Consider the following 17526-nt stretch of genomic DNA (forward strand, 5'->3'; position numbering starts at 1 on the left):
CTCTCGGCGCAGGTTGCAAGGGGGAGTACAACATGAAGAAGCTGGATGCTTCGAAGAAGACATGCTACAAGTTTATTGCGGAGGCACTCTGGCAGAAGGTGAAAGCAGAGCTACTGGGACAGACCCAGTTTACCTATTTCCAGAGGGCGGAGCAAGGGAAACCGGTTCCCTGGGCGAAGCTGATGGCGGACAGAATTCTGGAGGTGGCCAAGAAGCTCTTGAAGCCAACGGCAACATCCCGGATGGGGCAAGTCTTATTTCTTTTTTTCGGACCAGATGCGGAACCGGTAGTCCCAGGGTCGTATGTGGAGGTGGAGGAGTCCACAGACGATGCTTCGGACAAGGAGTCCAAGGAGGTGGAACCAGCAAGATCAACAACGGAGGGAGCTCTGATGCCAAGGAACCAGGTGACTCCGGTAGTACCTGCGGTGGAGGTTACGGCGGTAGTACCTGCGGTGGTGGTTCCGGCAAAAGTTCCACAGGGCAGCCAGAGGAGTAGGCCAGCGGTCTCAGCAACATCGAGCCGCATGGCCAGTTTATTGAAAAGAAAGTTGGCTCTTGTGCCGGACGGAGCAATGTTGAAGAAAACCCGCCCGGAAGCGGAGGCCTTGCCAGGGGAAAGCTCAGTCCACACTCGGGAGGACAGTTCGGGGAGACAGGCATGTCAGGAGGAAACCCGTGTAGTCCCAAGGGGGAGTGGTGAGCTGCAGCTATCTCCGCCAGTGGAGACCTATGATCTGGTCACGGCACGACGGTTGGCGGAGCGCTTGCTCCAATGTTTTCAGAAGGGGCAGCTGGAGGAGAATGAGGCGAGGTTGCGCCAGGAAAATGCCAGGCTGCTCGAACGCAATCAACAGCTGCAGGAGCAGTTGTTACGATTCCAACAGATGGATGCACGGCGACAGCAGGATATGGAGGAAGCAAGGACGGCGATTGTCACCCAAACTCAAGAACACCTGCGGCTAACAGAACAATTGACGGAGAAGGCTACAACTGCGACCGCCAGGGTGCAGTTGTTGGAAGCGGAAGTGATGGCGTACCGGCAACCCTCTAGCTCTACACGCATGCTAGACGAGGCACTTTTGTTGGATTTATCGGAAGCCTTCGTCGCAGAGATGCAGGGTATTTTTCTTGATCATCAACGTCAATTGCGAGTAGAGCTGGAGCGGGCTTGCAGGCCTCTCGATCGACGGTTGGCCCGGAGGGATGAGGATGATCCGGCGGGAGGGGGCGCAGGAACAGCATTTTTACCACCAGTACCGGTGACGGAAACTGCAGCACAATTGGAGGGTGGAAGTTCTACATCGGCAAATACTCTCGGGAAGCAGACAGCGGCGGGACCGGTGGATTCTTCCGAAGGCTATGTCAAACGGATCGCCGAACTGGAAGAAGCCCTCCGACGAGCGAAGGTCAGAGGAAAAGGACCCGAGATCGCACAGGTTCCCGCAATAAAGCCACGACCCCAAGCGGACGCAGCAGCCGCTTTTGTGGCAGCTTTTCCGGAGCCAGCGGACGGGGAATCCTTTGACGCAAGGCACTTTTTGCAGCTGAAAGAACACGTCGCGGTGGTGCAACAGCAGTGTGACGATGCCAGATCTCAGCTGTTGGCACTCAAGCTCGCCCGGAAAGAAGAGCACCATCAACATGAAGTTGAGGTGAAGAGCCTCATGGCAGATTTGCTGAAGATCAGAGCTACTACGGCAGAACAATCAACAGGTGCCCAAACCAAGGAATTGGGGCGGGTAATGAAACGACTGGATGGTGTGGCGAAGAAAGCAGATCGCACTATGCGGGTAACCGATCTCGAACTCGCTCTATCTGAGAAGACCCGACTGCATGAAGAGGAGCTACAACAGCTGCGGAGAATGAGTCATGTTGAGAGAGCAGCTCTGTTGGTCGACCTGCGGACAGCATGCCGCTATATTCATCGGATGGCGGCAGTAGCTCAGCAGGCGGGGGCGGCGGCACCACCTTTCTATGGACAGCTCCAAATTTTTGTGGATGCCCATGCTCTCAACCCGCAGCAGCTACCTTTACTTCGACCGGCGCAAGCGGCTCTGGCAGTACAAGTACCGGCGCCGGCGGCTCCAGCAGTTCCGGCGGCGGCAGCGGCAGCAGCGGCAGCGGCGGACGATGACGGTGGCGACGTCGAGGATGAACCGTAGCGGAGAACCGGTGGGTTCGGATGCGGATCCGGAATCCGATTCACCGGGAGTGCCAAGTGTTAAGGGCAAAAGCAGCAACAGCAAAGAGGAACTAGGGGGGGAGTCCTTAGATCATTAGTCCTTAGATCATTATCATTAATACGTTGTATCTAGTTTATAGTGAGATATGAAAAGACGGAAGTTCTAGGACTAGGCGGAGAACTGAACCGTCACGGCAACCGTGAAGGAGTTATGTGTGCCGGTTAGATAAGAGAGAAGAGAGCGATCATTCAGGGGGCTCATTGATGAGGATCGGAGCAAGGATCAGTGCTATGTATCAGAGAGTACGGTGTTGTACTGCTCGGAGAAATGTAATACAGAGATTCTATTGCATCTACCTTATTGTTTTATCATGAATGATTCTGTCGATCAGTGTTCTACTCTATGAATTTTCATACGCAGTTCTGAAGTACGATTACGCATGTAAATCTGTCGCAGTAGTGCATTTCGAGTTAGTCTTCAGAGTAGAGAGGGCTAACATACTTGTCTGATGTATTTCATGTCCCGAACATCACCAAGAACCTAGTTTCTGTTGGTCAGATGGTTGAGCAGGGCTTGCAGGTTAGATTTAATCCTCATGGATGCTTTGTTGAGGATATGAAAAATAACGGTCGCTTGATAGCAAAAGGAAAGAAGAAGGGCAGGATGTTTACATTGGATGCGGACATGCCTGAATTGAGTGCAACAATGTTTGCACATGGGACCGGTGTAGTTGTAGATATTGATATCTGGCACAAACGCATTGGTCATGTTAATATAAAGCGACTTAAATCAATGCAAGCCCAAAATATTGTTGCAGGATTGCCTAAATTCAAGGTTGCAGAAATGCACAAGGTTTGTGAAGCCTGTCAATTTGGGAAACAGGCAAGGAAACTTTTTCCTAGGCATGTTCAAGAGAGTAAAAAGCCATTGGAATTAATCCACTCTGATGTGTGGACTACAAAAGCTGCATCTATTGGAGGCTGTCACTATTTTGTCACATTTATTGATGACTTCAGCAGAAAACTGTGGGTGTATTTTATGAAAAAGAAAAGTGAAGTGTTTGGGCACTTCAAAGCTTTCAAAGCTATGGTGGAAAAAGAAACAGGCCTGCAAATAAAATGCCTAAGGTTAGATGGAGGGGGAGAGTACCTCTCAAATGAGTTTGCAAGGTTCTTGCAGGAGCATGGTATAAAGCAGCAATATTCATGCAGTCATACCCCATAGCAAAATGGAATTGCAGAAAGGAAAAACAGGCATATTGGAGAGGTATCTCGGGCTATGCTAAATGAAAAAGATCTACCAGATTATTATTGGGCTGAAGCAGTTGCTACAGCAGTCTATATAATGAACAGGACTCCCACTGCAGCAATACATGGCATGACGCCAAAGGAGATGTATACTGGTAGGAAACCAGATATTTCTCATTTGAAGATTTTTGGTTGCATTGCCTATGTCCATGTGCCAGATGAGTTGAGGTCCAAGTTGGATCCAAAAGCTGAGAAGTGCGTCTTTATTGGTTATTCTCTGCAGCAAAAAGGGTATAGATGCTATAACCCTTCTACACGAAAGTTCACAGTGAGCAGAGATGTTGTTTTTGATGAGATGAGCAGCTGGTATAAACTAGTAAATGTGATGATTGATGTAGATGCACAAAATGGTAATGCTGCACAGAATTCACAGCAGCAATCACAAAATATCAGTGGATCTGGAGTGTCCTCTAGCAGTGGTTCACATACTTCGCCATGGACAGGTAGATTGAGATCAGGAGAATCTCCTCAAAGCAATGCAGAGAGTGGTACGCAGGTATCACGAAAAGGAAAAGAGAAGGTAGATCAGCCCATGTTTGATGTGAATGCAGGTCACTCTTGTGTGGATGGTGAATCCAGTGGCTCAGAACAGAGCATTGATGATGAGTTGGGTATTCCTTCTATTGTTACACCTGGAGTAAGGAAGACCAGGGATGTTTTGAGAGCACCTGAAAGTGAGCCTATTTTGCGCAGGTCTACCAGGGTTAGGTATCCTATGGATAGGCTGAAATATGATGGATTTACAGCCATTCACTATGCCTATATGGTCAAAGTGATACAGGAACCAGAACCCACTTCTTTTGAGCAAGCCATGGGAAATGAAAAATGGGAGAAAGCCATGGATGAAGAAATGGATGCCTTGGATGCTAATGCTACATGGGAATTGGTGCCTTTGCCTAAAGCCAAGAATGCAATTGGCTGTAAATGGGTTTATAAGATCAAGCACAATGCAGATGGTTCTGTGAATAGATACAAGGCAAGATTAGTTGTCAAGGGGTATGCACAGACATATGGCATTGATTATGAAGAAACTTTCAGCCCGGTTGCAAGGATGGCAACCGTAAGAGCAGCCATTGCTATGGCTGCATCAAAGGGATGGTCTTTACATCAGATGGATGTAAAGAATGCCTTCTTGCATGGTGATTTGCAAGAAGAGGTCTTTATGGAGCAGCCAGCAGGTTATGTTCATGCTATTCATCCTGAGTTTGTTTGCAGGTTGAAGAAAGCCTTGTATGGCTTGAAGCAAGCACCTAGAGCATGGTCTGACAAGATAGGACAGTATCTTTTGTCACTATTGGCTTTCAGATTTCCAAGGCAGATTTCTCACTCTATGTGAGAAAAATAGAGAAAGGGATTATGCTGCTGGTCATTTATGTTGATGATTTGATCATCACAGGCGATAGTGATGAAGATATCCTTCATGTGAAAATGCTATTGAGGCAGAAGTTTGAGATGAAGGATTTGGGAGAGCTGCGTTATTTCTTGGGCATTGAGGTGATTAGATCACCAAGTGGGATACAGCTCTTGCAGAGGCAGTATGGATTGGACATGCTGTCCAAATATGGGATGACAGGCTGTAAGCCTATTTCAGTTCCTTTGGAGCAGAATGTTAAGCTGAGCGCAGATGCAGGTGAGCTTCTGGAAGACCCTACTATGTACAGACGCATAGTAGGAAGTTTGATTTACATGACTATTACCAGGCCAAATTTGAGCTATGCTGTTGGGTTGGTAAGTCAGTTTATGCAGGCTCCAAGGAAACCGCATTTGGATGCAGCTAGACGCATACTCAGGTATGTGAAGTCCACATTGCAGTATGGACTATTTTATGAGGCTAGGGTTCAAATACAGTTGCATGGATACACTGATGCTGATTGGGCTGGTAGTATTTCTGATAGACGATCTACCAGTGGGTATGTGTTCTCTTTTGGGAGTGCTGCAATCACTTGGAGCAGCAAGAAACAGCCTACAGTTGCCTTGTCGAGCACAGAGGCTGAGTACAGGGGTGCAGCAATGGCTGCATGTGAGATAGCTTGGTTGCATAAGCTACTCTATGATATGCATCAGTCTACAGATGGGCCAGTTGTCATTTATTGTGACAACATGAGCACCATACACTTGGCAAAGAACCCAGTCTTTTATGCTAGAACAAAGCGCATTGAGGTGCATTATCACTATGTTCAGGAGAAGGTTTTACTAGGTCTTATTGATCTAGTTTATGTTAGCACAGAGGATCAGGTAGCTGACATATTCACGAAAGCATTGGGCGCAGAGAAGCTGCGCAAGTTCAGAGACCTGCTTGTTGGTGTGCAGGAATTGGGATTGAGCTCGAGGGGGAGTGTTGAGATATCGAGCTCCACTCGCGATATGCCAGGGTGACTGTTGTGCATTTATGTCACCGACTTGTTAGCTAGAGATGCGTTTGGTACACCGCCCACGAATAATAGCTGGATGACAGCTATCCTTATCTACTCTAGTTTGTGGCTCAGTTAGTACGCCACCTTAGTTAGTTGAGTTTGGTTTGAGACCCACATATAGGGTTCTTCTATTTCTTTGTACTAGAGTTCTTTTGGCTTACACAACTAAGAAGAGGAAAACTGTTTTCAGCCTCCACCTTTGTGTGTATTCCCCCATTGTGCATGTGAGAAAGCCACAAGTGAGACTCCTTCCCTCTCTCCCACTATCTTCACATTTATATGTTTGGCTAGAAATGGAAAAAAAATTTACTCTCCTTGCCCTTGAGTGTTATTTTCGTGAAAGTTCGAAGTAGTTTGTTTTCTACACATACCTACATATGTTTACTCTTACTTGAGATGCTACTCTCCCTGACAGTGGCACCAAATGTTGGCTCTTTTCTACTGCTTTCGTAGGAAGAGCTGGATTCTCTCACTATGCAGGGTTCTGAGGCTTTTTGTCACCTATAGATATATTAGAGTTGTCGATTGTAGTATACGTGTAGCTTAAGACCTCGAGTCATGTTCTGGTGAGAGACGTAGGCTTAAGTGTGGTAAGCAAACAAAGTGCATGCATGTGTAAAAGGAACATGTATCATGATCATGGTTGAGGTAATGAAGGATTTCGCCTTCATTGGGGGTTGTAGGGTTTAGGAGGAGTTTAAGGGTTAGAAGGAGGTTCCATGGTTTAGAAGGAATTCGAGGGTCTAGAAGGAGGTTCGAGGGTTTAGAAGGAGTCCAGGGTTAGAAGGAGGTTCTAAGGTTCAGAAGGAGTCCAAGGTTAGAAGGAGGATCCAAGGTTCAAAAGGAGGTTCCAGGGTCTAGAAGGAGTTCCAGGGTTTAGAAGGAGTCTAGAGTTAGAAGGAGGTTCCAAGGTTCAGAAGGAGTCTAGGGTTAGAAGGAGGATCCAAGGTTCAAGGTAGAGTACATGGTGGAGAACTCATCTCCCTTGTAGATCATGGAGTTTAAGGGATGAGGAACAAAGGGTTTAGGGGGAGCATAGGAGTGGGAGAGGAAGAAGGTGTAAGAGCATGGGGGAAAGAAGAGAGAGGAGGGAGGAAGAGGAGGGAGGAGGAGGAGAGAGGAGGAGGAGTGAAGGGAAAAGGAGGAGGAGGAGGGAGGAGGAGGAGGAAGGAGGAGGAGGGAGGAGGAGAGGGAGAGGATGGGTTGCAAGGTTGGAGGAGAGGGGAGAACGAGTTGCAAGGTTAGGACATGCTTTTAGATGTGGAGTGCAAGGAAGCATGGACACATGTGACAAATGCTTGGAATACCAAAGTAGACTCAACACATGCCCCAAAGAGTGTGGGCTTCATTCCATTATGGGGTATTTATACAAGTTGGAGAGCTTCTCTCTCTACATGTAGGAATTGTAACACAAAGTTGTAACACATTCTCTTTCTACATGTAGAAGTTGTAACACAAAGTTGTAATACATTCTCTTTCTACATGTAGAAGTCGTATGTAGAAGTTGTAACACAAAGTTGTATCACAAAGTTGTAACACATTCTCTTTCTACATGTAGAAGTCGTATGTAGAAGTTGTAACACAAAGTTTTATCACAAAGTTGTAACACAAAGTTGTATCACAAAGTTGTAACACAAAGTTGTAACACAAAGTTGTATCACAAAGTTGTAACACGAAGTTGTAACACATTCTCTTTCTACATAAGTTCATGTTGGCACAGAGTCAACAGAAACGGTAAATCAATTGAAAGCCAATGACAAATTAGTCTCAGACAACTCAATTTTTTTGAGAATGGTCACCTCTCATTATGAAGGTTTTTGGGAACTAGAGATTATCAGACTGAAAAGTTGAGAGCAAGATCTAAGTGTCCCAAGTTCATCCCAGGGTTCTCTATAATATGGGATCTGATTATCTTGATAAGAAATTCACCATTAAGGAACTGAAAGGAGTAGTAGATTGATGGCAATCACCTTGAGGGAATCACTATTCATAAGGAAACCACCTTTGAGGAACGAAGAGGAGCACTAGTTTGTATGGCAAAGAGCAAGACCCTTGGAGAGGAGGTTGAATTCTACTTAGTCTTTTGGTAATTTATTAGGCCACTCCTCACCAAGCTATGGGAAAAGTCAAGCTTTTTGAATTGCACACTGAATACATGAATGATAAAACTAATACCAAAGGAGAGGGACAAGGAAGACTTACAAAATTGGAGACCCCTTACTAGGTTAAACACATGATACAAGCTCTTTAAGACCCTAGCCTTAAGGTTAAAAGATAGAATGCAAGACTGATTTGGAAATAATATTTGATATTTTTCCATTTGGGAAGAGACTACTATTGTGTTTATACTTCAATAGCGATTCTTACCTTAGAAGTCAATGCATATACTTCTCCCCTTTTACTCTTAAAGATCTATCCAATAGGGTTCCCCCTTTCTCCCTTACTCTTTGCAATAGCTACTGATGCACAAGATGGTTCATACAAGAGCAAAAGTAGACATCAATCTTCCTTTGCTACATCATGTATGTAATGCAAGTGAGCATGGCTTTTGTCCATCAGCGCATAATCATAGCATGAACTCATCTCCATCATCCTAGCCATGCCCTTTGCATAACAAGGCAAACCCCTACAAGATCATTTAGATATGCAGTATTACAATTGAATTTGAAGAAATGATGTGTATCTAGAACACATACTCACCAGTCAATGGGAGGATCAATGTTAAACTCTGAATCACCACCTCCTAGCAAATTAAGTGGTTGGTGAGGTGCACTAGTTGCCTCAAAGAAGCCAGCAATATATCTCATGAGATGAGAAGCACATATCTCCTTGCCATTATCACATGAAAGGAAAGACCACCCTGAATATAAGGATTTCCTCAAACTTGATCCTATACCTACACCCAACTCAACTTAAGCAACAAAAATCATGAGCTAAGTAGTGCATCTCTCTCTCCTTGTTAGTATCACATGAGATTTAAGATCACCTTAGATACAAGGCTACCCCCAAATCTTATTACTGCACCCAACTCAAGTATGGATCCTCCCTTCGAACATAACAACTCCATGAACATCAACATGTGAGTAGCACTCTTCTCAATCCTACTACCAGCCAAGAGCCACCCTTGTCTAGGCTCTTGCAACATGCTAAGGAAGGGAGAAAGTGTGCAACCATGTAACTACCAAGCTAGATCTTCAACGATGAGGCAATGGGTTGTGCATTCATGCCACTATGCATTGGAAACCTGTCCAATTCTTCTTATGGCTAGAATATGAAATCCTTTACTCTGTCAAAGTACAAATGCATGCCCCAACCACTTCCATTCATGCCACTATGCATTGGAAACCTGTCCAATTCTTCTTATGGCTAGAATATGAAATCCTTTACTCTGTAAAAGTACAAATGCATGCCCCAACCACTTCCATTATGCATCTAGAAATCGAAAAACATGGGAAGCCCAATAACAAAGCAACTAGCACAGTATATGTTTGGCATATCTCTTACCTTCACACTCATATCAATGCTATCCATCACACCTATAGGGTCCATTGTCTGTGTTAACCATCTAAAATAAAAATTCCATGGATTCATAATGAAAGGTAAGGCTAACTATGAATTGAGATAAAAGAATAGAGAGAGTGACTTAAACCACCTTTCCCTAACTCCCACCCCCAACTTCATGTGTGTAGCTACATGCTCCACTAACATAGTAGTGTGTGGAGAACACATGACCAAAATCTCCCTTGTCATCCAAAACTGATGATGCCACTGCTAAGGAGCATAGAACATGGTCATCGCTCAATGCATTCCATCAAGATAAGGGTAGGGATAGAAGCACATTGTATCCAGTGGGAAGATAGATTATGCACATGTCTACTCCCCATGTTGCAAGCTTGTTATTCTTAGCCCAATTAGGCTACCTAAGGCCAATAAAGAACTGGTGCAAGACCTCAAATCCACTATCATACTTATTTTGCATGATCTCTCTTCCTAAGGATATGTAGTCATGCTCGTACACCATGAAGTGATTCCTTGGAGGCAACAGGAGAGGAAAATTCTCAAGCATGGACAAGGGAAGATACACCATCTCCACACTATGCACTTCGGTGATCGATAGCAAAATTGTATTTTGCATATCTCAGAAGTAGGATAAAATACAAATTCATTTGAAGAACTAAAATAAACATCTTAAAAATAGTAATCAATATTAAAAAATAATAATTTTCTACCATACCTGGCTGAACTTCTCTTAGATTCTTATGTTGACCTCTCCTCGATGTATCCACACTATCCAATTCCATCTTTTATTTATCAACAATTGCTCTTTCCTCATCCACCAACTTTCTACGAGGTGCTTCATCTTGATTACTTGAGGATCTAGATTCTGACTTGCATTCACCCTTAAGAAACCTCTCATAAGTTTGCTTCTCTTCTTCAATGCATGTTTTTTACTTCATTTCAATCCACCATCTAGTCCATGCTCGACATATTGGTGGAATAGTATCCATCTTTTTTGCCTCCAACCAGATGCTCAAAATATCTACAACAAAAATCATATGGATAAATATCACTCATTAAATACATTGATTTATTATGCGCAAGATAAAGAGCTCTTGGGGGCATATCTATACATTGATTGTTTGCTTGCATTGGTGAGGTTGACGCACCAAAGGATTGACAATGCAATGACACAAGGGAATGTATGGTGGAGAACCACCCTTATGCACAATCAAAGACTATCAATGGACTCTCAAATTATGTCCAACTTCAATCTTGAAAGAACTCTCAAATTATGTCTTCAACTTCAGTCTTGAAAGAACTCTTTTTGTCATCATCTTTTGTTAACATCAAGGTGAGAAACTCCATCATTCTCAACCTCTTGTTTTTATTCCTAAATCTACCTTCTGTCTTGCTCTTGTTGATTTAAATCATCCACTAGCTGCTCCACTATACTTTTAGATGCTTGTCTTCCTCTACCTCCTTTTGTCCTTGTAGACTGTGGATTATGATCCTATGTCCGATTCCAATGATCTTCCTAGCCTTGTTGTGCATCTCCTCAGACGCGCGAGATCTGTGCTTCACTTCCTAATGCTTTGCTCTTTGCATTCACGCTCTTGCACAGCAGCTATTGATGATTTGCACTTGGAACTTAGTCCCTTAGAGGTAGCAAGAAAAGAACATATTTCGCTAGTGAAAATGGTTTAGAGGTCATTGATCAAGCCTTGTTTTGAAATTGTGGCCGTAGGATTTGATGAGAAGCCAAAATGTGAAAGCTGCATCTAAAAGTAACGATGCCCTCCAACGATTTTCCCAAAAACTACGTCCATTGCTTTCTAGCCTTGCTGTGCATCACCTCAGACACCCAAGAGCTATCCTTCAATTCGTAGTGCTCTGCTTTGTTTGTATGATTTTGCCTTCACGCTCTTATCAAGAAACAACATCTAATTGGCTATTGCTCCTTGCTCCTAATGGCTCCTCCATCTTCAAAAACTTGTAACTACCAAACCGATAGTGCTTTTGAACTCGAATCAATCATAGATCGATCATAATTTTGTAAAGAAAATTCCCAACTACGAATTCGAGTGGCTGTTCCATCTTGAACAATAGTAGCGAGAGAGGGACGCACGTATTCATTGTTTACATTCTTGATTAAGCTTAATTTGTAATCCGACCAGCTACCAACAATGAGAAGAGCCAAGATGAGGAGCTACAAGTAGAACCCCTACAATGCGTAATGTGCATCGTCATGTTGGATCTTGGAGCAGGAGAAGTTGGAAGTAAGGGATCTTAGGAGAGGAAGGGGAGATATAATAGCAACAAGGTAGCACTGAAGTTTCTAGATCTCAACCTTCTCCATTCATGTTAATTCATCATCTTCGTGCTTAGATTAAACACCTATTTCATTAATTTTGGACTCGTGCACTGTCCAAATTCATTTTGTGAGATAATTTTTGATAAAACATTTAAAAAAAAGAGGCTCTTATAAAACAAAACATTGAGTCAAAAAGGAAGATTTTAAAAAATCAAATTAGAAAAAATGACATGAGATGTTATTAAAACTAGAGTACATTAAAAATAGAGGGCATCACATTGTTAAAAGAGACAAAAAGTAAGATTTTAAAAATCAAATTAGAAAAAATGGCGTGACATGTTATTAAAACTAGAGTACATTTCAAAAAGAGCACATCACATTTGTACAAGAAGTAGATCATATAACTCAAAGCCATATGGTGTCCAAAAACACCTTACATTAGCTCCTAGAAGATCTCATCTTGGTCTCTCTTATCTTCTTAATCACCCAAAGTCTAGAAGATCTCATCATTGGTCTCTCTTATCTTCTCAATAACCCAATCTTTCACTACCTCCACATCTATATCCTCAACATAATTACATGCAAAGAAGTAATTTAACAGTCACAAATTGTTTCTTTATAATTTCTCTGTGAGGCTCTTATTGTTCTCTCAGCATCCCCATCAACAAATCACCCATGACGAGAGCTGCGATAACAAAGGTTACTTAAGAAGTCTAAGAGACCTTGTCATGCTTTTATAATATGTCTTAAAAGTCTTTCACTCTCTGCTATCTTGAGAGTCTCCTCCCTCTCTGCGTGCCTTTGTGCATCAAATTCCTCTCTCTCCATGTGTGTCAGAGGATAACCTTGTCGAATTCTGGCCTCTCTCTGTGTTCCTTGGTCAGCAATCCATTCTTTGAGACTGTTAATTCCAAACTCCAGGTCTTCGACAATGCCAAGGACATCCATGGGTGGGGAGATGATAAAGAAAGGGAGACGGACTACGATGGAAGAAAGAAGAGAGTGTTTGTGGAAGGACTAGGATGGAAGAATACAAGTTAATGAGAAGCACTAGGATGGATGAAAGAAGAGAGTGTTTGTGGAAGAACTAGGATAGAAGAATACAAGTTACTAGGATGGATGAAAGAAGAGAGTGTTTGTGGAAGGACTAGGATAGAAGAATACAAGTTACTGAGAAGGACTAGGATGTAAGAAATAAGATAGTGTTTGTGGAAGGACTAGGATGGAAGAATACAAGTGCACTAAGGCACGATGTGTTCACTATGATAAGGATAAGGGTTGGAATAAAGTGAGAGAAGCATTGGTAATTCTCTACTTTAAGTGAGTGGAGACTGTCCAACTGAATAAAATTTTGCAGAGCATTGGGAATGCTGTACGTTAAGTGAGTGGGGCATTGGGAATTGATACATGCGAGTGAAATATATTACAAGTGAGAGAGAAAGAGAGCGATAGAAAGTGAGGAAAGACATAAAGTGAAAGATGAATACAAGTTAATTAGAAGGACTAGGATATAAGAAATAAGAGAGTGCCTTGAAGGGATAAAAAGTGAGGGAAGATGTAAAGTGAAAGAGAATACAAGTTAATCAGAAGGACTAGGATGTAAGAAATAAGAGAGCGTTTGTGGAAGGACTAGGATGGAAGAATACAAGTGCACTAAGGCACGATGTGTTCGCTATGATAAGGATAAGGGTTGGAATAAAGTGAGAGAAGCATTAGGAATGCTCTACTTTAAGTGAGTGGAGACTGTCCAACTGAATAAAATTTTGCAGAGCATTGGGAATGTTGTACTTTAAGTGAGTGGAGCATTGGGAATTGATACTTGCGAGTGAAATATATTACAAATATTACATCATCACATATTCATATCAAAATTCTCATCACACAAGGTTATATTTCCAAATAATCACATCATCACTCATTCATATCATAAAATTGTGTGCATGAATAATTATATAAATATCATCAGTAAATGCCACTTAAGTAATAAGTTACAAATTGGTGTATAATCAACAAAAACTACAAACACATCATACATGCATCACAACTCTTCTGATGCTTCTGGTGGAGACTGTGGCAACTCTTTTGATGCTTCCAATGGAGGCTGTGGTGCTCTAGATGTACACTCAGTCTCTACTTCTTCTGTAGTATGTAGTGCTTTCAGAGTAGACTCAGTATCCTCTTCCTTAAATGCAAGCAGAGGATGCAAGCAGAGGCTGTGGCAACTCTTTTGATGCTTCCAGTGGAGGCTGTGGTGCTGTAGGTGTACACTGAGTCTCTACTTCTTCTATAGTGTGCACTACTTTCATAGTAGACTCAGTCTCCTCTTCCTTTAATGCAAGCTCTGATATTGCTTCAGTTGCACATTGTATTCTAATGGCAGCAATTAGGTCTCGAATGATTTCAGCCCTAAACAATTGTATATCCTCCTCTGAATATTTGAGCTCCAAAGAGTCTTCCGATGAGATCTGTGGCTTAAGTGAGAAAATTTCTTTGAAAATCAACATGCAATTGTAGGCAACTCTCCACCCACAACTATGCCCATCTTCCTGCTCTACTACTAAACACTTTTGGAAGTCTATCGAGTCTTTGTACTGTCCTGTTTCTCTGATAGCAGATACCAACTTCTCAATCGACCTGCTCATCATGACATATTAAAAAAACTTAGTGTGTCTATTACATAAGGTACATAATATAGAAGTAACAATAGATTAATAGAATACTTACGTTTGCACTGAGCCATGGAAGCTTGCAATCGAGTTAACAAACCAACAATAGTTGTCTTCAAGGTCCCAAACCACCAGACTCCAATGTTCCCTACACGAATAATTAAGAACCATTATTATTTAACACAATGTTGCCAGTATAAGATGAAAATAAAGATTGCCATGATACTTACATCTCGTGATATGCCATAAATAGGACTCGCATGCCATGTAAATGTAAAGGCTGTAACCATTTACAAACATCGGCTATAATCTTTCTGCTATCGCTAAGTATAGGAGAAAGGAGGGAATCCAACATATACACATGGTTTTGTACGGCTCTACCAAATCGTGAGATAACTATACTGCACCAACAAATAAATGAATATTAGCTTATTAGATTTAATCAAAATATTAAATTATCAAGCAGAGAAAAAGTTTGTATCAAACCTGAGAATGGCCATCATAACGTTGTTATTGACCTCATTTGAAGCTCTAGAGAGGATTGAAATCTCCTCTCCCCAAAATTCAAGATACTAAGGTCTATGTTGAATCATAACCCTAACATTAAAAGAGCTTCCCAATTCTTCCAATGAAGCCATGTTTGTAGAGTTGAGGTCTTCTATCCCCTTTGACTCTTTGACGGCATTCATTTCGCACTCCTCTGAGCCATTATCATCTATTTGCCTTATGGGAGGGTCCACAATGTCACCCTTAATGATTGCTCGAATGGTACATGTTATAAATGCATAGAGATGCAAATCCGTATATGTTGACAGTGTGGTGTCATTTTGTATCTCAAAATTTTGACCAAGTACCAAAAAGCAATTGTAGCCCACCCTCCATCAACAATTATAGATGTGGCTATTCTCTTGATGTGATACCTGACATGTTATATACTCTATTTGTTGTGCCAAGTCACATTGCTGCATTACTGTGTCGATAGCACCTACTAACTTTCAAGCTGATTTGCACATCAAAACATATAACAACAGTGAATATGAGCATTGCATATCAATCTACATGTCAAGAAGTGACAACAAGTGTAGTCTATACTTACTCTAACACAGTGCCATGGACGGATGTCATTGAGTTGGTAAAGAAGCACTTCTTCGCAAAGATGTCCACAACTACCAGACTCCAATGTGAGCTGCATTATCAATAAAGAATAATTACTGTGTTTTAGACAATTCTAGCAATGCAATAGAAAAAACAAGTAGGGTTTGATGCTTACTTCTCATAATATGCTGTAAAAATAACTCGTGCGTCATTCATAGGAACGTGCTTCAACCACTTGCAAACATCCTCTATGGTTTCTTCTTTGTTGCTAAGCACTTCCAAAATACAAGGATCGAGCATATATGAAACACTGTATATTTTGTGGAAAATTTGTTAAAACATTACTATATTAAAAAAAAAGTATTAGCTTCTTGGGTTTAATCAAAATAAGCAAAGTATAAAGCCAAGGAAAAGGCTGCATCAAACCTGAGGATGGTCGTAATGACTTTGACATCAACCTCTTTCTTAGGATTCAAGAGGATTGAAATCTCTTCTTCACCAAACTCAAAAAAATGAGGTTGTTGTTGAATTAACAACATAGCGGTGAATGAACTTCCAATCTGCTCCAATAGATTCATATTTTCATGACTCATCTTATTGAGAGAGTAGTCTACATTGTATTCTTCTTTTACTTGCTATGTCTTCTACGTCCTCCTTCTGCTATAAAAATATAAAAAAGTTATGCGATGTACACATCCCAAATAAAGGCTTAAATAAGCAGATAAGGTTTCATACATGCTTTCATTAGAGTGAGTCTCTCCTCCTCTTGGAGCAAAAATTTACAAAGTAAGGTTTCATACATGCTTTCATTAGAGTGACTCTCTCCTCCTCTTGGAGAAAAAATTTAAAAAGTTATGAGATTTACACATCCCAAATAAAAATAAAGGTTTAAATAATCATAGAAGTATAAAGATAGCATGCTTTCATTAGACTCAGTCTCTTCTCCTCTTGGAGAAAAATATAAAAAAGTTATGAGATTTACACATCCCAATTAAAGGCTTGAACAAGCATACAAGTATAAAGATAAGGTTTTATACATGCTGCAATGTAGTCATATTTTCACGTTGTTTCCCAATGGTAGCAATTAGACACTGAATACTCTCAGCTAAAAATGCTAGCAGATTGGCTTCTGTATATGATTCCATTTTGACTTGTAACTCCAAATCAAAAATCTCTCTAAGAAACAACATGCAGTTGTAGGCAACTCTCCACCCACAGCTGTGCCCATCTTTTTGCTCCATTGGCAGATGTCTTTTGAATTCTACTTGGTCTTGTTGCTCCGTGGTTGTTCTGACAGCAGATACTAGCCGATATGCAGCACTGTCCATCATGACATATTAAATATATTAATATGTCGATCATAAGATACAAAATAAGAAAGTAACAAAAATATTAAGAGAATAATTACCTTGGGGAGTTGGCATGATAGCCTTCCATTGAATTCACAAACCACAAACGGTTGAGTTCAAGGTCCCAGGTGATCAAACTCCAATGTGATCTACACAACCAGAATAAAAATGATTATTGTTTTACAAAAACTTGCCAAAGAAATAGTAAAAATAAGGTTAGAGTTGATACTTACGCCTCATAATAAGGCATAAAGAAGACTTGTACCCCATCTAAATTCAAAGGGCTTAACCAGGTACAAACATCTTCTATAGTCCTTTGAGGAGAGCTAAGAATAGAAGAAAGGAGAGCATCGAGCATGTAGACATGATGTTGCACTGCACTAGGAAGCTGAGAAATAACTACACTACACCAAGAAATAAACAAACGTTAGCTCATAGAATTGATTTGCATTCTGCACTAGGAAACTGATATATAACTACACTGTAAATAAATAAACAAATGTTAACTCATTGAAGTAGCAACAAATAAACAAACGTTACCTGAGAATGGCCAAGATAACATTGTCATTAACCTCTTTTAAAGGATTGGAGAGGATTGAAACCTCCTCTCTACCAAAGCTCAAATACTGAGGTTCTCATTTCAAAACGATCCTAACTTCAAATGAGCTCTCCATTTTATCCAATGGAGCTAAACTTG

The sequence above is a fragment of the Dipteris shenzhenensis genome, chromosome 20 (genome assembly GCF_047967505.1).
Source record: "Dipteris shenzhenensis isolate YYH24624 ecotype China chromosome 20, Dip_SZ_1.0, whole genome shotgun sequence".
Taxonomy (NCBI): Eukaryota; Viridiplantae; Streptophyta; class Polypodiopsida; order Gleicheniales; family Dipteridaceae; genus Dipteris; species Dipteris shenzhenensis.